Source organism: Stylophora pistillata, chromosome 9 (assembly GCF_964205215.1).
Source record: "Stylophora pistillata chromosome 9, jaStyPist1.2, whole genome shotgun sequence".
Lineage (NCBI taxonomy): Eukaryota > Metazoa > Cnidaria > Anthozoa > Scleractinia > Pocilloporidae > Stylophora > Stylophora pistillata.
In genome coordinates this window covers 9,087,028-9,109,690 of record NC_142527.1, presented here as the reverse complement: position 1 = coordinate 9,109,690, position 22,663 = coordinate 9,087,028, and the positions used below count along the sequence as shown (strand labels likewise).

Below are 22,663 nucleotides of genomic sequence, written 5' to 3'. Positions count from 1 at the left end.
GGACTTTCCATTAAATTCAAGAAACGTTCAGGCCGACTCATGTCATGGTAATTATCCTCCTCTCCTCTTACAAGTGTTCTCATGATAGGATTTTTTAAAACAACTGATTAAACCATGTGGCTTTTAGACCATGGCAAGAAAAGATAAAATGCCGCTTTTAAGTATAGTGATATGATATCGAATTTCGGTTAAATCTATGAATAATTATATTTCGGTGTTACTAATCTTAGACGAAAAATTAATCTGGGTAGATCGGTTTTAACAAAGACCGGCCTTCTATTTTCTTTTTATTATTGTCACAGGAAGTAACATTTCTACGGGAAATTATTTTTAATCAAAGAATGTTTAGAAATACATTTGATAATAAAAATTAACGGTAAAAAACTACGACGTTTCGAAGTCTGCATGACCTCATTATCAAGTAAAATGTTAAAACTGATGTAAAATTGTAGCTCAGAGATTATATACAAATAAAATGTGATAACTTCATTAGGATAATGAGCGTTCATTGTTATTGGTGTTTAGCATGTCAGATCGTGCAGTATATGTTTAAATAAATACTTTTGCACGTATTGAGTCAGACTGCGTGTTTAGCTTTGGTTTTTGTTCGCGAATGAATAACATTTCGTGAATTAGGCAGTCCATTTTCCCGCGGCATTTCTTGAGAACGGAAAACATTTCCTCTAGGCTAGTGGACGCTACACTGTGGGCTTCTTTCAGATGCTTGCCAATGACAGAGGCTTTATGTTCTTCTATGCGTTGATGAAGATGGCGTGTGGTATAACCGATATAATCCGCATCGCACGAATCACATTTAAAAGTGTAAACAACGCATTGGTGGTTAATTAAAGCGGGCTTCTCTTCTTGTATCTTGAGCTTTCCCTCGATCTTACGACTCGTGAAAACTGGTTGTAGGTCAGTTCCGATTTTTCGGCCAAGATCTTTCAGCTGATGTCTTACTGTGTCGGCCGATTTTTGGTCTTTAAATGGTAAAGTTATTCTGACAGGTTTTTGTGTAGCCGCGTCAAGTTCAGTTGGGGTTTCGTGACGGCTTTGGATCGTAGAACTTGTGTACCAGGCGATAGCTGAGTTGATGAGTTTCACTGGGTACTTAAGCTTAGTAAACATCCGCTTGAGATGCTGGCATTCCTTCGTAAAAGATTCTTTCGTTGATTACAGGCGGTAAGCTCGGTTCAGCATTGTATTCAGCAGAGATCTTTTGTAACGCTGATCGACATGGCTCTGGTAATGTAGGAGCAGTCCTGTATCAGTTGGTTTATGATATACGCTTGTTGTCAGGTGGCAACCGTTTTTCTCAATCATCATACCGAGGAATGGAAGCTTGTTGTTTTCAGCAATTTCCATTGTGAACTGTATGGCAGGATGGCATTCGTTCAATGTTGAAAGGAAAGCTGTTGCGGCTTGAATATTTGGCATCGTGGCTAATGTGTCGTCGACGTACCTTTTGTAGAAACTTGGTAACTTGTTGTTGCGATCCAGTTGTTCTTCAATGGAGCACAGGAAAACGTTTGCCATAAGGGGTCCCAGGGGCGAGCCCATGGCCACACCGTCCACCTGCTCATAAAGTTGACCGTCGAACTGAAATAGCTGATCTTTGGTTGCTATTCTTAAAAGTTCGGTAAGACCTGTCTTTGTGAGGTTGAGACCATGTGTTTCATTAAACCAGTTGTTTTTAAAGGCTTTTTCAGCGATGATCTCAATAGTCTCGTCGAGTGGCACGTTGGTAAATAAAGCACATACGTCATACGACACGAGAATGTCATTCGGGTTGAGTGGTGTTTCCCTTATCACTTCGGCGAAGGAGAAGATATCGCAGATAGTGTGAGAAAAACGGTTGCCATATAATGCATCTGGAAAACAGCTGAGTGGGGCAGGACAAAGGTCTAAATGTAGAGTCCAAGCTTTGGATAAGTTTAGCGAAGAGGAAGCGAAAGGAGGGCATGATGAGCTAGATAAGACGAGAAGTCAAAAAATTCAGGAACGGTTGCGCTCATCATCTAAAGTTCATTCTCACGAAGTGGTTGTAATACACGCTGCAGCTGAGGGTTCTTGTGGAGCAGAACGAAAAGAAACCGCTCACCACTTTAGAAAGGAAGAAAAAAGACCAGAGTTATCCGGAAGAAGAATAGCCACCGTTTCAAATAGTCTGGCGTTACCAAATGAAGTGCGGAAGGCGGCAGGGCAAGTCCCTGAGGAAGAAAACGGTTCTGACGCTTTCTGAGCTAAACTAACTTAAGACGAGACTAAACCTGTGATTTGTTCAAAGACGTTTTCGAAAATATACTAGGATACGTTGTCTTGGATTATAGCTATGGTATTGAGTGTCATCTAACATGACTATGACTGTGACCCAGGATTCGTAGAACTTCCATAAATGAAAGGTTGAACTTGACCTTGAACTTCGTATTTGAGTTGCAGTGCACGTAATAAACCAGAAATATTCATACTAAATTTAAATAGAGCTATCCAACCAAAGGCTCACAATGAGGAAAAGACCTGCCACGCTTTTTTGTCTGCCTATGTATTTTCGAGCCGTAAATCGCCGAATACAACCATAACATGGTTTACAAATAAGTATAAGTTATAATTAGAGGTAATGAATAGAAAATGACTTTTTCGAAATTTACAGTTGCCTCTCTGATTAGAGTCTAGTATTGAAATGTTTGCGTCATGTAGACGTTCCTTCTACTTGTTTTGGCAGAACAGCACCAAGGAAAAGAACAAGAGACCACGAGGCAGAAGCCGCAATCCGTGTAGAATTATCGTTAAAAATGAAGATTTTGCCATCCTTGAAGAAACGAGGTTCTCGACGAAGTATACTTTCCATCCGAAAGGACCTTAATGGTGACACACATACACGCATTTCGTACTTATATAATGAATGCAATGCTGGTCACCAAAACTGAAAGTGTACTTTAAATGTTTTGGAGCATCATCGCAATTTGTTTTGTTGTATTTTTCATTTTTTGACAGAAATGCTTCAAAGTCATTACTCAGTTTGATGCTGAATGTCAAATCACATGGTCCCAAGAATAATGCCCAAAAAGCGACTACTTATCAAACGAACGGATACATTATTCTATGGAGCTCTTCGAGCTGTGTGTGCGTGGGTCGCAGAAGCTACTTTTAGCAGCACGTCCTCCCAATCATTTATCCACAAACATAAGAAAAAAAAAGTAAAAGTGAAATGTGTACGAGCTGCCTGACTCGCCAACCTCTAGCTGGCGAGTAAAGTGTGCCGGTTCGATTCTCCTAGACTTCAAAGGAAGTTCGTAATAAGGTGTTCATGCAGAACAGCCGAAAAGAAGTTGTGAGCAGACGAACTTGTTCTAGACTCTGTCACGCACACTCTTTTTTTTAAATCAACTTTCCATCAATTTGACTCTGTCAGTCATCAAATCCCAGTACAAATAACTTACACTCGGACTCATATTAAACGCGGCTGTGTAAGAGCTACCTGTTTATCGATTTCAAATATCAATGTTCCGTATAGACGACTAAGATTTGTTTTTCACCGCATCTCTTTTTTGCGTTATTTGATACGAATGGTCTCAAGAACTAGGGGGCATGTTTGAGAATTAGCCGCTCGTTATTCGGATTATTACACCATTTCACCGTGGGATTACGGCAGTCCACCAGAGCAATTTCTTTTTTTTTTTTTATAGATAATTCGTTTCAAGAACCCACGCTTTTAGTCAAACTGATAGCCACATTCTAAATGGTCGCCTATATTATGGTTTTGAATCGGTGGCGGTACGTTAAGAAGTCTTAGATTGGTTACTTCTGTTACAACACGCAAAACAAATGTGTGAAATTATTTTCATTATTTTGCTTAAAATAAAAGGCATCAGTTTCGTTTTATGCACAAGCATATTACCATATTGTCATGTCACTATTAGTAACAAAATACAAATCTAGCTGCGCTCACTTTTTAACTAGTTTCGAGTACCATGGTGAACTTTCTTTGATTTTCCTTCCGACATCGCCAATACGTGATTACGCTTAATCCCTAGTTTGTAATGTTCAGTCAGAAACTTAAACATGATGCACGCCATTAGCGGACACAGGTTTTTGTTGCCTTCCCTTTCTCTTTTCGCATCTTTACATTTTATGAAGTTTTTTTTTTATAATCACGTTTTTCCTTGAACACGTTTCTTTGTGCACTCAGTCTTCTACCATTTAGCAGGAGCCATTTTAACTAATATTAACCAGTCAAGATGTCACCAAAAAACACATTTTCAGCCAAGGTTATTGTAAGTGTATTGAAAACCATTTAAAGTCTCCATACTAGGCAATGGTTTTGTTCTTGTTATCATTGCTCGCTTTTTACAGAATATTTTCATCGCTAATCTCGCTGTTTTGGACTTTCTCGGTGCATTCACGAATAAAACGTTGTACATGAAAGAGAAAGGAGGTGTAGGTCCTAATAAATGATCTATCTCTAGAAATTAGTGGTTCCGAGTGCAAGAGATTTTGGTCGTGATCCACAACCTAAATATAAAACGAGAGAAAGTCAGAAAATGTGTATCAACCCTAAGTTGTTGTTTATTTCCATTGGATATTCTCCTTTATGTGGATACACCTATTCGTATTAATGTCCCAAGGAAATCATTAGAATGCAAAACTAAGTAAACTGAGCCGGTAGGCAATGGCCCATTTCTAAATGGCCTTCGGCCTATTTTTCGAAGCGAGCCTTGTTTCTCATACTTTCATATGATTATACGTTCTCATTCACCAGAAAATTAAACTCATGTTCACACGAATATTAATGTTACGATGGTTTTCTAGTTGAGGAAATATCAGAATTTTGGCATACCAAGAACCAGGTATGCCAGTTATTAGAACCTACACCTCCTTTCTCTTTCATGTACAACGTTTTATTCAGGAATGTACCGAGAAAGTCCACAAAGCGAGATTAGCGATGAAAATATGGACAGATATTATTACTAGCAATGACAAACCGAATATTATTATAGGATACATATATAGACATCCTTTAGCTAATGTACTAGATTGTACACAAGAACTAAAAAACACAATTAAAAGCCTAAGCGATAGGAAACAACATATCTATATAACAGGAGATGTAAACATAAATTTCCTGAAGTACGACGAGCATGCTAACACTGAAGATTACCTTAATATGCTGTATTCTAACAATTTTCTCCCACTCATCACTAAGCCCACTAGATTCACAGATCACTGTTAGTCACTCTTCTACTTTAATTGATCATATTTATACTAATGCTCCCATTCAAAATACTACTTCTGGTAGAGCTCTGGCTGACATATCTGACCATTTGCCTGTTTTCTGCATCTGTAATGTATTCACCTCTAAGAACAAGCAGATAACATATTATAGAGATTACACTAGTTTTTGCAAAGAGCAATATTTAGCTGACCACAGCCAAATTAACTGGCCAGGTTTGTATTCCACCTCCACTTATCTTCATGAGATAACTAATGCATGCATAAACAAAGTGAAATATATTGTCAATAAGCATGCCTCTTTAAAAAAGTAACCAATTCTAAAATGAAACAATTGAACAAGCCTTGGTTGACACATGGGCTATTAAAATCAATTAAAAGGAAACAAAAGATGTACAAATCGCATTTTCTCAGCAAGAATTCAAGGAAGCTAAAAGAGTAGAAACAATACTCCAACCTACCTAACAAAATAAAGGCCAAAGCCAAAGATAAATATGATAACAAATATTTTCAGCTGTACAAAGAAAATCTGAAAGAAACATGGAAGCTTATTGGTGCGATCATTAAAAGGAAAACCAAAGCTCAATCAAATTACCATTTTAGGATCATAAGAATAGTAACGTTTACACTAATGAACTCGACATTGCTAACCAATTTAATCAGCACTTCACTACAATTGGCCCTGATCTCGCTAGTCTAGTGTAATTAATCCTACTTACGACGAACCCACTAAATATATACGTAATAGCCCCACAAATAGCTTCTACTTATCAGCTGTCACTGAAGAATATGTGATTCGGCTATTTTCAAATCTAATTGAAAGAAAGGCTTCATTAGATATTCCTAATAAGTTAATAAAACTTGCTAATCATAAATTATCTAAACCTTTTACATACATTTACAATCAGTCAATCATACAAGGTATAGTACCTAATGTACTTAAAGTCTCGAGAGTAACTCCAATATTCAAATCTGGGGATGCAACGGATCCTGCAAATTATAGACCCAAGGCAGTTTTATCACCATTTAGTAAAAAAATTGTTAATGATCTACTCACCTCATTTCTAGACAAATACAATATCTTGTTCAAATACCAGTTTGGGTCTAGAAAAGACTATTCCACTGAACTTGCTATTTTAGAAATAACTGACACTCTTAAAACCTCAATTGGTAACAATCTCATAACATGCGGGGTCTTTCTAGATTTCTCCAAAGCCTTTGATACTGTCAACCATGAGATACTGCTACGGAAATTACATAAAAATGGAGTACGTGGAAAAGCTTTAGATTGGTTCACAAGTTACCTTACTAATAGAACTCAATATGTGAAACTAGGTAATGTTGAATCGAATTATCTCCAGATTGTTTGTGGAGTTCCTCAGGGATCAACCCTTGGACCGCTATCATTTCTTCTTTACATGAATGTTCTTGCCAATGCTTCAGATATGCTTTCCTTTCGACTTTTTGCTGATGATGCTAATATTTTCTATGCCACTAAAACATCAAAAGATCTTGAGGTAGTTATGAACTCAGAACTTCAGAAAGTAATTAACCACTGTAACCTCAATAAACTGTCTATTAACATGAAGAAAACAAATTTTATGATAGTAACATCTCCACAGAAGCCAACTATACAATTATTAATATTATAAACATTGATCGCAAAGCTAGTATCAAATATTCAGGCATTTACTTAGATAAGCATTTGAACTGGTATACTCAAATAGCACATGTACAAATCAAAATGACTAAAAAAACCATGGAATCTTCTACCAACTGCCGACTTACCTAAATTTCAAGATGCTAACACAACTGTATTATGCACTTATTTACCCTTATCTTAATTATGGTGAAATGTGTTGGGGCAACACTTACCAGATTAATTTAAATAAGATCAGTACTAAACAAAATAAATGCATCCGAAGTATCTTTTCCGCAAACAAACGGGAACCCTCTTTCCCTTACTACAAAATACTTGAAATTTTAAAATTTGAAAATGTTGTTAGATTCAAAATCTGCTCACTCGCGTTTAAATTATATATAACAATCTAACAACTGTACCAGCAATTTTCCATAATTTTTACTACCTATTGCAGCTGTCCACTCCTATAACACCAGAAAATCCGCCAAGCTTAATTTCCACCGACCACAAGTCAGAACTAACATAGGCAAATTTACTTTTAAGTACTCTGCTTGTGTTTTATGGGAAACGGTCCCCTTGGCATTGAAAAAAATAAAAACATTAAACAGATTTAAGGAACTTTACATGGCCCACCTGATCTCTCGTCAATTGAATAATATATGATCTGTTTACTGATCAAATAAATAGTAAATAGATATCCATATGTAAATAACTATAATGATAACAGAGTTAATAATAATAATAATAATAATAATAATTGTCCGCTTATATTGTTGCCGCTGCTGCTGCCGTTGTTGCTGATGATGTGTTGTTCTCTTCCTGTCCTTTGCCTGACTGTTTCTGCATTCGTTCAGTGTTTTTGCTGTTGTTTGTTTGTATGTGTGTCTGTTTTTCTCTTATTAAGCTTGTCCTGTATAGATATCTTGCTTGGTTCAGTATATCTCTAACATACTTTAAATCATACACACGTAATTCTCTCTTGCACATCGATCCTAGCTCAGTGCCATTTCTTTGTTTATCTAAAAGTAGGTGGTGGCCAACTAGAAAGCCTTCGCTACTTTGACCACCAAACACATTTTTATCATCTGTACTTTACTTATTTTATTCGGACGACCATGATTCATTCCTGAAATTTAAAGATAACTTCAATGGTTGTTGTTCCTCTTTTTTAATATATAATTAATACTCCAAATGATACCTGCCATTCAATAATCTCAACTTTGCTTTGTAGCTGCAGGATGTTTTGCGCATAATTGGCCCCTGTATGGATCATTTCTACTGATGACTCTCGCCGGTCATTTTTTTATTTCCACAGAGTTCTTGAAAAGTATTTTCGATCATGGTGAATTGTCTGCCGTTTTCCGTCCATCAAATCATACAAACTGTGTCATTTTCTTGGCCTTGATATTTCTGTTTATTCTGTTGTGTATCTTGCTAGTTTCTTTGCTAGCTTTCCCTAACTGCCGAAATTGTGCATGGATTGTTTGAATAATTTTGCGTACTGAGATAAATATTGACCTTTTTGGGCTAATAATTATTGGCTCTTTGGGCTGATATAATCATCACTTTCATTAAAAAAAATCAATGTTGTCTTTCGGTTTGTAGCAGAGAGAAGAAATGAACCTTCCTTCTTCTCAAGGCGAAGTTCGATTTAGACAGGACTTGAAAGCTACCAAAACCGTCGGCATAACAATAACCACCTTTGTCCTCTGCTACATTCCGACTATCCTGTTTGAAACAGTAATGTTTAAAGAAAAAAGTATCCAAGAAAATCGTTGGTTTTCTTTGATCGCTCTTTACAGCCTTGACCTCTCGAACACAGTGAACCCGATCATCTATTGTCTATTGTACTCGAACAGGAAACTGCTGCTCCGCTCTCAAGCAGTTCCTGAAAGACCCTTTTGGATCAAATGACTTCAAAGAGAAGAGAAGTATCCTTAACACTGCTCAAATGCACAAGGGAACAAGATATCGTGTTAAACGCGAAAATGATGGATGGAAACTCAACAAGAGAAGCGTATGTGGGCAAAAGAAGAATGCAACGTTTATTCTATCAAGCCTAATTTATTTGGGCGCTGATTCTATGAGTGGAAAGCAACTGGGCCTACAAATTAAAAGTCGAGTCTACGATGTAAACCTGGCGAAGGGAGAGGAAGAAACGATGAAAAATAACGAGGTTATAAGAGAAGAAAATTTTTCGGTGACGATGGCGACCACTTTATAAGGTTTATTCTCTGGAGGAGATTTTTCTGGAAAGAAATCGTCCTGCAATCATAACATAACATTTATTCAGGAAGTTACAACGCAAATAAAAAAAAAATAACATCCTGAATTGGGAAAATCGTAAGGTTAGCCCTGTATGAAAACAATTTCCCTGACTAAAAACATACAAAAGATAAAATTTAATGACTACAAATTCAATAAATATTCAGTAAATATTCAAATAAATTTTAAATCTACTCTTAAACACAAACAATGATTCGGCGTGTGCAGTGTATCCTGGCAAGCCATTCCATTTCCCCACAATGCGAATGAAGAAAGAATATTTGTAACAATTACAAACCGCTCTTCTCAGGTAAAGTTTGTGGTCGTGGTTAGCTCTTGTACGCTTATTGGCAAACACAAAGAAATCTGGGAAAGAGAGGTGATCAATACCAAAAACTATCTTATAACATTGAACCAGAGATAGAAATTCTCTCCGCTTTTCTAGCGTTTGCCATTTTAGTAAGCTACAACGGTGTTCGTAACTCATTTCGCCGCGTTTCTGCCTTAAAGCTAGTCGCAAAGCTCTTCGTTGAACCTTTTCTAGAGCCGTAATATCCTAGATCAAATACGGAATCCAGACAAGAGCCGCATACTCCAGTATGGGCCTGACCAGTGGCTTTTAGAGCTGTGAAAACACGTACTGGCTATTACTTCCGATGGACCGCTTTACGATACCTAGTGCCATATTTGCCTTATTTACTGTTGCAGATACATGCATGCCCCAGGACAGGTCAGAAGAGATGGCTACTCCGAGGTCCTTAGTGTTCTCTACCGACCTAAATTCTCCCCCCCCCCCCCCCAAGCGAGTAAATTGGTTTAGTTTAATCATTTCTATGTGTAATACGCATGACCTCGCATTTATCAGGATTAAAGTGCATTTGCCATTTATCTTCCCATATGCTCAATCGATCTAGATCACTCTGCAGAGCAGGGATATCAACATCTGGCGAACTGATTGTACGGTAGATTTGAGTATCATCTACATAAATCCTCCTTGCAGTTCCCTGATATAAAAATTAAGGTGACATCGTTTTAATGCGTTGTGCATACGAACGTAACTCAAAACCTTCCTCACGATGAAATGTATCAATTTGTTAATTACTGCCATCTTTGCCCGTGAAGCTGCGCAAGCTTTGACTGAATGAATTCTGAGGTATTATTTTCCCATGATCCCCAACGGCCGATTACCGTTTAACCAAGTTAGAAACAAAAAAGAATGCAACTCAAAGTATACAGTACTCAATTTCAATTTGCCTTTTTTAAAAGAAAAACGGCTTGTCTTGGGGTATGTAAGTTTTTATTAGTCAGATGTCAAAGAGCTGATACACGAGACTCTGATTTGGTGAAGTTAAATTATTATTATATAACGATTAAAAAGCAAGTAGCTCTAAGACAATGTAGAACAGGTAATATCACACGTCACATTTTTTTACTACCCGCTATTCATGAATAAGAATATAAATATGTCTCACCACAAACAGAATATGTGAGGCTTGTTGGTCTAGTGGCATGATTCTCGCTTAGGGTGCGAGAGGTCCCGTGTTCGACTCCCGGACAAGCCCTACAGATTTGTCAGCCAAGAGTTCGATAGGAGAAATGATACATCGAAGAATTTATAAAGTATGTCTTTCTTATAGCCTTGGTGTTATCAGCAGCGCGCTTTCACGGAGCTCGGTGTCGGTGATTTTCGGCCTGCGTTTTACAACCGGAAAAGTGATTTGGATCACAACTTTTTTAGAAAATTAATTTTCAGATTTGCCTCCAGTCTTGCACGTGGAAGAAGCGTACAAACCACTTTCCTTCCTTTTGACTTCGATATGGTCAGTTCTGTTGGAGCCTTTGCAAGTTATTGTTCTGCCCATGTAATTTAGTCACTACTTTTCTTGAGTTGAATAGCCTTGGGATAAATACCTTTTGCATAGAAGTTAAGCGTCCGTGCTTCTCGTTGTTGCTTTTGTAAAACGGATCGTATCAGCGCATGAACAAAGATGCGACAGACCCTCTGACGAAGAAGTTGTCTGAAGAAGTTGTCTGAAGAGGATATTTATCAGAGGTTATCCACATCAAGATCAGACCATGACACAAACAGCTCCCTAGAGTCTACGCATCTCTTTGAAGACGGAAAGCGACATCAAACTCGCCTTCCTAGACATCGCAGCCACAAGCTTAAGAAAACCTGATGGACCCCTTACCACTCGCGTGTACAGGAAGTCGACACGTATGATTCTCCCCATCTGCAATCAGCATTATCAAGAAATAAACTTTATCTATTCTGGAATCCGTCACTTCTTCTCTAATTAATGTTTAAAAGAAAATCTTGGTATCCTTCAAGAAACGAACTTTAGGACGAAATAAAGTTTCCACCCCATATGACCTTAGAAGTGAGACACATCTGCGCATTTCTTATTTATTTCATAGATAAAAAACTTCTCGTCAAAACTGAAACTGTATTATGTAAGGGCTTTTGAAGGAAATGAGGTTTTCTCAGGGGTAAGCCTTCTTTGGGTTTTTTTGGTTTCAAAACACCATGCGGATGAAATTTTGGGCCATATCTAAGGTGGTTTAAAACGCACTTTGGCAGAACGATTCAGAATGTATTGGTGATCATTGCTCCAAAGCTTACAATTAGGCAATCAAAAAAACACTTTTTCTTTAAGGAAATCACAAACTTAGTAATTGTAGTAAAACGTAGAAGCCGCTAATCGTCTAGGACTAAGGTTAAAAATGGAGATCTTTCCATCCTTAAAGAAACGAAATAAAGTTTCCATCCCATATGACCTTAGCAGTTAGACACACATGCGCAATTCGTACTTATTTCATAACTGCAAAGCTGGTCGCCAAAAATGAAATTGTACTTTTGATGTTTTGGCATCGCCAAAAAATTGGACATCAAGACAATTTTGGTGAAAAAGTTACAGACCTTCCCCATGAAGTGTTTGATCGCCGGTCGACATTTTCAGAATTAAAAACTGGCGCTTCTCAGTATTCTTCACTTCACTACTTTACTTTCTGTCTCTCTTCACTTGAAGAGCTCCAGTGTTCCCGCTCCGACTGATAGGGAAGATCTGTGACACTTTCACTAATTTTCTTCAGACGGCAGCAATGTAGCATCAACCAGAGTGAAACAATACACCGCGAGTGCACCGAGCAACCGTTACCTGTCATCAGTGCATTACGTACTATTCAAGATGGCGGCCAAGGGGAATTCGAAGGGCGAAGGGGCTGTAAGACCCTTCTTTGGAAATGACAAAAAATTGAGATTGCTTGGTAAAGCACTTTTTTTCTTAATGTGAGATCTATCGAGAAGTAAATTTGGAACAGTTTCAGCGCCATTTGTTAAAAGAGTGGAGATTTCTTTTAACATGGGCCATTCCAACCCATTTTTTAATTAGCAGTCAAGATGTTACCAGAAAAACCATTTTTAGCCAAGGTTATTGTGAGTGTATTGAGATGCATTTCCTTGACAGTTTCCATACTAGATAATGTTTTTTTTCTCGCGATCATTGCTTGGTTTAAGTCGTTACGATTACTGCAGAACATTGTCATCGCCAGTCTCGTTGTCGTGGACTTTTTCAGCGCATTCATGAATGCTCCATTCCACGTAATTCGCTACGTGTGGTAAACCAGTTGGTTCAGAGGTAAAACTTTGGTCCTCCTCAGCAGTAGTCTCAAATCAGTTCTTCTTCATGTTGAACCTTGTCTCCATGCTCACCATGATGACAAATATGTACCTGGCTATTTCTCTTGGTTTGAGGTATCTCGCCTGGAAGCCAAAGACAAAGGCACTGATCTGTTTGCTTCTCATCTGGTTCATCTGTCGTCATGGAAATCTTGTCGTTAAAATAGTGTCACCATTTCCAAGCTTATAAATTGTGCCAAAGCGTGTTCCACAACTTAAATATGAAACGACGGAAAGTCAGAAAATTTCTTCAATTGTGTGTCACCCCCAAATTACTGTTTACTCGCATATGATATTCTATTTGAAGTGGATAAACTATTTGCATTTATGTTGTAAGGAATTCACATGCATGCAAAATTACCCTGTGCCGCCTGGGCAATAGACCAATTCCCAATTACCACTCTAGTTCCTTGACTAGTTTTCAGTTACAGCCGAAATGGAGCATGGATTGTTTGAAATAATTTTACGCGTTGAGATAATTATTGACTGTTTTTGGCTGGAAAAGTAAGTTAAATTAAATTAAATTTGTTTTAGAGTGGATTTCACAACTCTGATCATAATCTTCACTTTCAATCAAAGTAATCGGTGGTTTGTCGCAGAGAGAAAAAAAATTGACCTCCTTTCCTCTCAAGGTTCGATTTAGACAGGACTTGAAAGTAACCAAAACCATTGCCAGAACCGCCTTCGTTCTGTTTTGCATTCCGACCATCATTTTTGCATCAGTGATACTTAATGAAAAAAGTCTTCTAGATAATCGTTGGTTTTAGTTGATCACTCGTAACAATTTCGAATTCTCGAACGTAGAGAACCTGACCATCTACTATACTTGAACAGGTCGCTGCCGCTCCGCTTTCAAGCATTTCCTGAGAAACCCTTTCGGATCAAGTGACTTTAAAGAGAAGAGAAGCACTCTTAACACTGCTCAAATGCACGAGGGAACAAGAGATTGTGTTGGACACGAAAATGATCTTGACTTCCAAATAGATTGAAATTCGACAAGAGAAGCGTATGCATGCCCAATGAAGAAATGCAGTGGCTATTCTGTTAATTGAAAGTCTAACATTTACTGAGGGCGCTGATGCCATAAGTGGTTAGCGCCTGCGCCCTCGAAGGCGAAGGTCTTAATGTCGAGTCCAAGATGTGGACTCGAGTAAAGATGAGGTGGAATGAAGAAAGTAACGAGGTTAGAAGATGAGAAAAATTTTCGGAGACGACGGCGACTAGTGCATAAAGTTTATCCTCTAGAGGAGGCTGAGACGAAAAATTTGTCTTCGCCTACTATGAGAATGATAAATCTCAGTTGTTTATGAGTGCTCTTCCAAAACAGTTCCCCGCAATGTTGACAACAGCTAACCGTGTAGATTGACGAGTTGATATAAAGTCTTCCAAATGATTTGTGTGAATGATAAATCTCGTCCGCGCTACAAGGCTCAGTGTTTTCCAAATAATTTTCAAAAGTGAAGCTACTCGAAAAAAATGATTTCCCTTGCAATTTCCAAAAGAAAAGCTGCTTGTCTTGGTCTCTTTAATTTTTGTTTTATATTCAGAAACCTTTGCTTCTCTCCATAGATAAAATTAAAATTTAATGTCTTCGTTTTATTAGTCATCATTTGAAAGGCTTTGAAGATAACACTACGGATTTCAAAGAGCTAATCAACGAGAATATGATTTGGTGTGGTTAAATTACTATTAATAGCGATAAAAAGACAAGTTACTTTAAGACAATGTAGAACAGGTAATATAGAGTAGGTAACGTAGAACAGGTAATGTCACCCGTCCCGTGTTTTTACCACCCGCTTTTTATGGACAAGCATTTAGAGGATATATGTTTCACTTACAACGAATAGATAAGGCTTGTTGGTCTAGTGGCATGATTCTCGCTTAGGGTGCGAGAGGTCCCGGGTTCGACTCCCGGATAAGCCCTTCTACTTTCTACGTTAGCCCATATTTTGATAGAAGAAATGATATATCTTGGAGTTTTTTTGCGCGCTTTTCCTTGGTTAGTTCTATGTTACAAGCGTTATAATTAAATTCAATTTTTGAATTTAAATGTGTCAGCAGACAGAATTAATCAGCTTTTCTGTTAGAAGTAAAAAGTGATTTAGAAAATAAGCAAGTATTTCCATTAGAAAAAGGTTGTCACGTATATTCTTTGTTATATGTATATAAAGGGTCATATTACCAGAAATTTTGACCCCTTTTAGAACCTTCAATATTTCTTCAAAAGAAAAAAAGGGAAAGAATCCCACTCGCAATGAATGTATTTAATCCTAAAACATTTTTTCCAAGACCGATACTTTGAAAGTGGTCCGTGTGAGGCTTGAACTCACGACCTTGGCGTTATCAGCACCACGCTCTTCCGACTGAGCTAACGGACCAGATGCTTGAAAAGAAAAATCCCCTTTGCAAAGAATTCCTATTGCAAAAAAAAAATAGCCGTTGATAAATTGATAAATTAATGAATAAATAAGTAGATATTTCGATAAATAATTGGACTCATACAGAAATAAAGGAGAAACAGCGGTGATATTAGAGGATCTTATGAACAACAAGGAAATTGATCTACGTTTGTCTCCACTGTTTTCTGTCCTTAACTGGCCTTACCAGAGGTCAAGTGTCCACATAGCCCGAAAAACGTATTGTCACACACCAAGAAAATATAATCTCTTGCACCAACTAATACATTTTATCCCGATATATACTGAGGTACATCAGACTCCTGTTGAATACTGACGATTGGACAGAAAAGCCAATCCAGTTACCAAAGATGCTTTTGAGTCGATGGAAAATGACTCAAAAGTGCTCTATAAACTTCAAGTTCATCTAAGTTAGATCCTTTCAACTGAACTTCACTAAGTGTAAAAATCAGGGGGTTCTCACGAGGTATCCTGTTGCTGTAGTAACATCATGGCAAGATGATTAGCGTTAGCATACACCGGAGGATTCCTATCAACTGGGAGCTAAACGTCTTAGCTCTTAAGGCCAAACACAACTCAATATACTCAAATAATTTTATTTTACAAAAAAAGTAAATCCCAGATTTTTGCTTCAGATTTCTAATTAGGTTGGTGGTCTAATAATGTTTTACAAATACACATTTTTTTTAACTCATTCGATAAAAGCCTAGGAGCCCAACTGGTAAATGTCATACCTTTTACGGCAATAAAAGGAAAGCAAAACCAAAGGTAACCTTATGCTTCATTATTTTTTTTTTGTTTTTTGTTAGACGTTCATGTTTTAAACGAGCTATTAGCTCTTAGGTAATACGTGAGTAAATAAAGTATTATTATTATTATTGTTATTAGACTTCGGTTTAAGAACTCAACGCTATTTATAACATGACCAAAGTAAAGCACGAGTCTGATTGGTCAAATCAGTGTCTACCATTTGCCCATATATAGTTAAACGGTAGAGCTGAATGCTTAAGCTCAAAAGAAATTGATACAGTACGCTACCAATCATTAATATTTCTCAATCCTTTTACAGATTTCATTTAGTTTTAAATATTGGATAGTCCGTCTAGTGAGCTCTTTTGGATAAGGAAACGCGAAAACCATATAGATCATAACACCGAGATTCTAAAGGAGTTTAGAAATTTGTTAACGAATTTCTTTTGTTGGCAGTACTTCTTTACCAAAGCACAAATCGGTAATGAAAACTCGCTCCTTAAGGAGTTTAACTCTTAGCGCTTCGAAAATGAATATTTGTCCAGTTTAAAAGTAGTGAGTAATGCGTTGGGAGTTCGACGAATTCTTTATCATAAAACAAATGAAGAAGCCTTGACTGTGCGCTGCTATGTTATCATGCTATTATTGATTTTCAACCCAATTCAGTTAATGAGACAAAACTCTAAACAACTGTTTCTTTAAAATTTTCTCTTATTGACGTGCATACGTATGCATAATTTACAAAGATAATGCTGGAAATTTCCTTGAGATCTTAGATGGGTGAACAAAACATACAAGCTAAAGAAACCTATTGGTTTGTTTGATTCAACAATGTTAAGCCATTTTTATTGTTCCATTTTGTGTCATTGAGGAAGTTCTCAGACAGCATTGTCGGGATCTGTTTACCACAGAGATAAATGACAAATAAATGTTGAGTTCAAGCTTTTCGAAGAGTACAACCAACGAGCTGCAAAGGCTGAGACTAAATGGACCACTTTGGATGTTAATTCACAAAAGTACAATAATGTCTTTCTTGACTTTGCTTAAAAATGAAGGTCTTATTTCCTTTATTGGAAAAATCAGTACTAAAGACAAATATTTCGGTTCTCATAAATTTTGGTTGATTTGTTAATTCAAAGGTTCTTTTACATCTAATCATATTTTCAAGCCTATAGCTTGCCATGATGTTTTCTCGCAATAAACGAGCTTGTACGCAGCCAAGTGTCGAATATATATAACACAGAGGACGGAAAGAAAAAGCGCCGGAAAATATATGCAAGGTTTTGACGTAAGTCTTATCAATTCAAATATCTTCTTTGGACTAAAAGTAAATAAAAAACTATTATGAGCTATTGGAGCATGATTCTTGAATTTAGTTTCCACCATTAATTGCGAATTAAGCTCCAAGCTACATTGGTGAAGCAATTTAACTAATGAAAGAGAACTGAATTGTGTAGAGAGCTATTCTGATTTGATTTTAGTCCAAAATTCTAGGCTCCAAGTTCAAGTTATTATCTGTTTATCAAGTAATTTGATGAATAAAATGTTGGTGTGAGCTCTTTGAATTTAGCCACAAAAGCTAAAAAATTAAACAATTAGGCTTCAACTTCTCAAAAAAAATTTTGTTGATAAATTAAAGAAAGAAATGGTATCGAATTCTGGAGCAGACTCTTCAAATCTAAATTTAGGAGATAAAAAAGCTTGACATTACACAGTCAGCCTCCAAGCAATCTACCAAAAATTCCCGCTGCAAATTTTACTGAGAGATTTAGTCGTTAAACTTGTTTAATTTCGGTTGTACAGTAAGAATACGATGTAGATCGAAACTACAAATTTTTGATAACTCTTTTTGCTATATTCCTGTGTTACACCGAGTGGCTGCACCAAAGATCAACCTTTACTTATAATAGGGAGTAAATAAAACTACTACGAAGAATTTTAAATCAAAGGCCTGGTCTAAAGAGCAAGAACTGATTTCTCTTTGTTTACTGCAACTTAATTTTCAAGTTTTGTGGATCAGCCAGAAAGTTTGTTTTTAAAAAACAATTTTCTATGATCAAGCAGAAAGATAACCATAGCGCGATAGAAATGAAAAAGCAAGAATACCCTTTTAGAGAGAGCATTCTTTGAAACTTAAAATAGAGCGCTTTTGTCTTAAAAAAAAAACAGAAGAAGGGAAAATACCTTAAAGAGCCAATGATAACTCGAAGCAAAAACAACCAAGCTGCCTTAAGCGCTGAAAAACCGCGCTGGCGACCAAGCCGTGATAGGTTTTGGTTTTGCATCTGATTGGCTGCGAAAGTGCCACGAAGTTTTGGACAGAGTTTTAAAAAAAAGATAAACCGATTTTAAACTTATTTTAGTAAATTATCGATTGAATTAACTGAGTCTGTTTTAATTTGCATTTCTGATTCACTCGCTCACCTGAAAAAATTCAACTTCCCTTACCAAATTTCAAACCGTTTTAAAATTATAATTTGTAAATTTTCTTGCTCGTCATAAGAGCTAACTTTTGCCAAGAAAGTCGTATTAATTGGCCTTTTTGTCAAAATATTGTCTTATGTTCACGCTATCCAGTCCGTGAGTTATTCTTTGACGGTTCTCAAAAACAATCTATCGTCATCAATTCTATTTATTAACATGATCTCGATAACGATAAAATAAAGGCTTGATCACTTCCTTGGAAATAGGTGTCAATTAAACTAGTTCATATGACGATAAATTCCAAAAGAAAAAATCAGTTTCTTGAAAGAGCTCGTAAAGTTATAGAATACCACCGACCTCAGCTCATGGTACAAAGGAGAATATAAATTCAAAATGACACTATATGTACTAGTTGTTTTTTTCATGTCTCAAGAAAAAAACCTTACTTTCTGTGAAAAAATGGTGAAATTTGCGGTATAACTCGGTTAATGCTAGGAATAAATTTTCAAGTACATCAAAATTTGCCGGGGAAACGTATTCCTCAATACCATTTCAGAGTGCAATCGTGCAAGTGTGAGTAATTATGAAAGCACTGTCGAAATTAGTGACTGTCCTAAGCCAAACTCGTCAGAAGAGTCAGGTGAGTTATTGCTTACATGTTGTAAAAAAAGACTGTTCAGTTTTGCAACAGAAGCACAGCCTGTCAGAATCAAATGTTATCTGTTAGTTGATAAGTCAGTTTTGATCGGTCGGTATTGTTTAATTGTTCGTACTTTTTTCGTCTGTTGGTGACTGTGTTGGCAGTAAGGTTGTGTGAAGTTTTGTCATCTGTGGCTTTGAGGAGCCTTTTCTAAGTTAGTTAAGTAGCTTTCAAAGTCAGTCGTTGGAGACAGCGGTTTTGGTATCGAAACCAATAAAGTGGTTTACAAGTCGATACTTCGCAGCAAAGCAAGTAAATTTTTCAGTTTTTAACCTTGCTTGGTTTACGAGTTCTTTTGTTAGAGTGCCACCTTAACCGCGAAGGCGCGCTATATAAGGAAGTCTTCCCTGGGAAGACCTAGGCTCATTTGTCACTCACCGTTGACTTGTGCGGGTCAGATTTAAATGCTGGTAGACGAACAAAAGGAGCTAAATTAAATGAGATATCTATTGTTTACTTCCACCAGCATGGTGGCATGAGGTAACGTGCGAACCACCTACTTCGATCTCAAATTTATCGCCACAAATAAAGACAGTTTCCATTGGAGAAAGGAAATACAAATCTCAAAAATTCTTGTATTGAGATGAAGACAAAACATTTTTGAGGAATGCGCCCGCTGCTCACTGCTTTGGAGTAGCTGTAGCTCAAGCTGACTTGACTCTAAGAGTTGTACATCACACTACGGTTGATTGACAAATGGTCCAGTGGGAACTAAGGCTCCTTTTATAGCGCGCCTTCGTGTTTAAATCACACCACCTTTGTGAGATATCAACACGGATGTAAACGTGATACAGAATGTTCAGCAAACCGAACAATGGGTGTACAATGCTTTTAAATCAATAAGTCTAGTTTTGTTTCTCGGTAGCCTGAATATATTTAATTTCCAATAGCTACTTTGGTTAGTTCGATGTAATAAGATTATCTCAGTAGGATTTATTGCTCCGCCAAATTATGAGTGAGAACTTTATTTTAGCGCGATAAGTAAAATCAGCATTGCTGGTGGGGTCGTGCAAACAATAGTTACTTATGACTAGTTAATTATGACTATTTGTTCAAACTTATATCGAGATCACATAACGATCCGTACCATAACAAGCTCATCATCATCATCATTTTATTTATTAATGTAGGTTAAATTAGGGAAGCCCATAGGGCTGATGTGGACCTACAATATAATACAATTCTTGTTATAAAATAGTACAAAGATTATTACAAAATTACATTGATGAAAATATTTTAATAATACAATATAAAATATATAAAAATAAAATATATAAAGTAAATTTATTAAATGATTCACTTATGAAGTTCTTTCATAATGATAGTCTTAATATAAATAAAATCATTGCACGTCTTTATTCTTATATAAAATAGCTTCCTTGTCAAAAGTAAAGTTATTAATATCCACAACAGACTTTCTTAGAATGTTTTTGAAGGCATCTGTGTTTAGTTCGGAAATTTTAACTTTGCTATTCAAATATATCCAAATATGAGGGCCTCTATATTGAGCTGATTGTCTGCCAAAATCAGTTTTAATCCTCTTAATAGTTATTTGATTGACTATTCTAGATGCTTGAGTGCAGACTTTCTTTGTAAAAAGATCCAAATATAGGTTTAGGTTCCAGGCCATAAAGTACTTTAAACATCAAAATAAGTAAGCGCCTCTTCTAAAAGTAGTCTATTGGTAACCATTCGGAGTCTTTCGAGGATGTATTGCTGTTATTCATCAGCCGACAAGCTCTTTTATGAGTAGAATTTAAAGATTCTAATTGAGATGATGAACAATTAACCCATACTGCTATTCTAAACATGGTGGCAAATTCAAAACTATTCACTCACCGGGTAGAGTAACCAGCTTTATCCAGACTACTGGCGTACACTAGCTAGATTTTTTAAAAGCCACCATTTTTGCTACTATTGGCAATAATGGCAAGGTTCTTATCCTATTCTTATCCTAGCTTACTGTACCCACCCAAAACTCAACCATTCCAGAGTCTTCTCCTGACTACATTCTTTATCCTCTTTATTCGTTTGTATTTCGAACAACTTTGCTTCTCCTGAAAAAATTAATGATAAATGTAATCAGAAATGCTTTTAAAATTTCAACTAAGCCAGTAAATCTTGGGAACTTAACATTTAACTATTATACTACTACTTAGCTCCACAAGCAAATACCAAAACGTTTCCGAATTATGTTCACATTGAAGCCGGTAAAGACCACAAGGTTATTTGGTAGGAAAGTTGCGTCACGTCCACGTGGCTGCATTAAGCTGCAGAATGAAGTCCTCAATATATCTCACAATTAAAAAATTCAGCGTCCCTCCTGACGATAGAAACGAATTTGGCAAGAGTTCCATAGAAACCCATACATTAATTATGCATAGAATGTTGCAAAGAAACCTTTACATTTAGTCTTCATGAAATGGAATGCATAATTAATGTGTGGGGTTACATGGAACTCTTTCCACGAATTTTCTTGGAAAATATTTGGAATCTTTGGTTTAGGTTTTCTCCTAGACATAGTTCAGTCGGACTATACCTTGAAGTGCCGCTCAGACCGAGCAATCTATCGGTGGTTTGCAACCAATCTCTAGAGACACAGGTAGCAATGGTGAAAGGAACAAATGCTGGTGGACGAACAAAAGAAGGTAATGAGATATCTGTTGTTTATGTCCACCAGCATGGCGGCAATGACGTAACTTGCAAACCACCTATTCGTACTAACTTGTAGACTCGTCTGGCTTTCCGATAGAGCTGACGGCGAAGTCAACCAAAGGGAATGCTCATCTTTTGATAACATAAGAAACATAAGACTGGTTTTCTATTGCAGGTTCATTGTCTCCCTGTTTCATAGTGGAACTTTCTGTTCGGCATCATAAACAGGAAATCTGTATCCTCCGGCAGCCAGCGTGTTTTTCTGAAAGTAGAACAGTTTTTAATGAATATGTAGAAACAATTGCAGCCAATAATCGACTGATGCGTCACAGATTTGGTGCGGATTTCTCTATGCACGCCCATCAGGTTAACATGAATAAAGATCAATAAAAGGCGTTGTGTGTTCTAAATACGAGCTTAAAAAAGAGCAGAAAATAAGATTAACTTGCCTTATAGCTGCAAAGCATTCTTTCGAGATTGTATTGATGACTGAATAAAAATTTTGCAAAATTTCTGTACAACCCCATACTCCATCTTGTATGCTGTTTCTGGATAAAGAGAACAATGGCATAAATAATATACAGCCTCTGGGACTCCAGCTTCAATAATATGCGGCTGTGTGCTGAATCTTACCAAGGAAAACTTCAATTGAAGATATCGCTTCATAACTCTCTTATCAACCCTTCCTAGAGTCCTCCAAGTTGCCATGAAGAATGTTCTAACCATTTGAGGGACGTCTCAGGGAACATGGCGAGAAGAAAAGGGTCCATGTGGCCGCAAATGATATCTGTGGCACGCATGTTGTCGAGGGAATGTAGATTCACGATCAATGTTTTTGTCTTTTTTATTTTTCAAACAAAAGAATGAGGAAAATTGTTTTGTTTTTGTTCCATTCATGAGAA

General features: G+C 36.9%; 3 non-coding genes and 2 pseudogenes across 3 annotated transcripts; 3 read left to right on the top strand and 2 right to left on the bottom strand.

Annotated features, from left to right (window-relative positions):
* Positions 1-330: 330 nt before the first annotated feature.
* Positions 331-6,291, bottom strand: LOC148723117 (uncharacterized; annotated as a pseudogene).
* Positions 6,292-10,626: 4,335 nt separating this feature from the next.
* Trnap-agg (transfer RNA proline (anticodon AGG)) lies at positions 10,627-10,698 on the top strand. Its single transcript has one exon. It is a non-coding gene; the product is annotated as a tRNA-Pro (tRNA).
* Positions 10,699-12,324: 1,626 nt separating this feature from the next.
* Positions 12,325-13,804, top strand: LOC148723116 (uncharacterized; annotated as a pseudogene).
* An 862-nt stretch (positions 13,805-14,666) lies between these two features.
* Positions 14,667-14,738, top strand: Trnap-agg (transfer RNA proline (anticodon AGG)). The gene has a single exon. It is a non-coding gene; the product is annotated as a tRNA-Pro (tRNA).
* Positions 14,739-15,120: 382 nt separating this feature from the next.
* Positions 15,121-15,193, bottom strand: Trnai-gau (transfer RNA isoleucine (anticodon GAU)). Its single transcript has one exon. It is a non-coding gene; the product is annotated as a tRNA-Ile (tRNA).
* Positions 15,194-22,663: the final 7,470 nt, after the last annotated feature.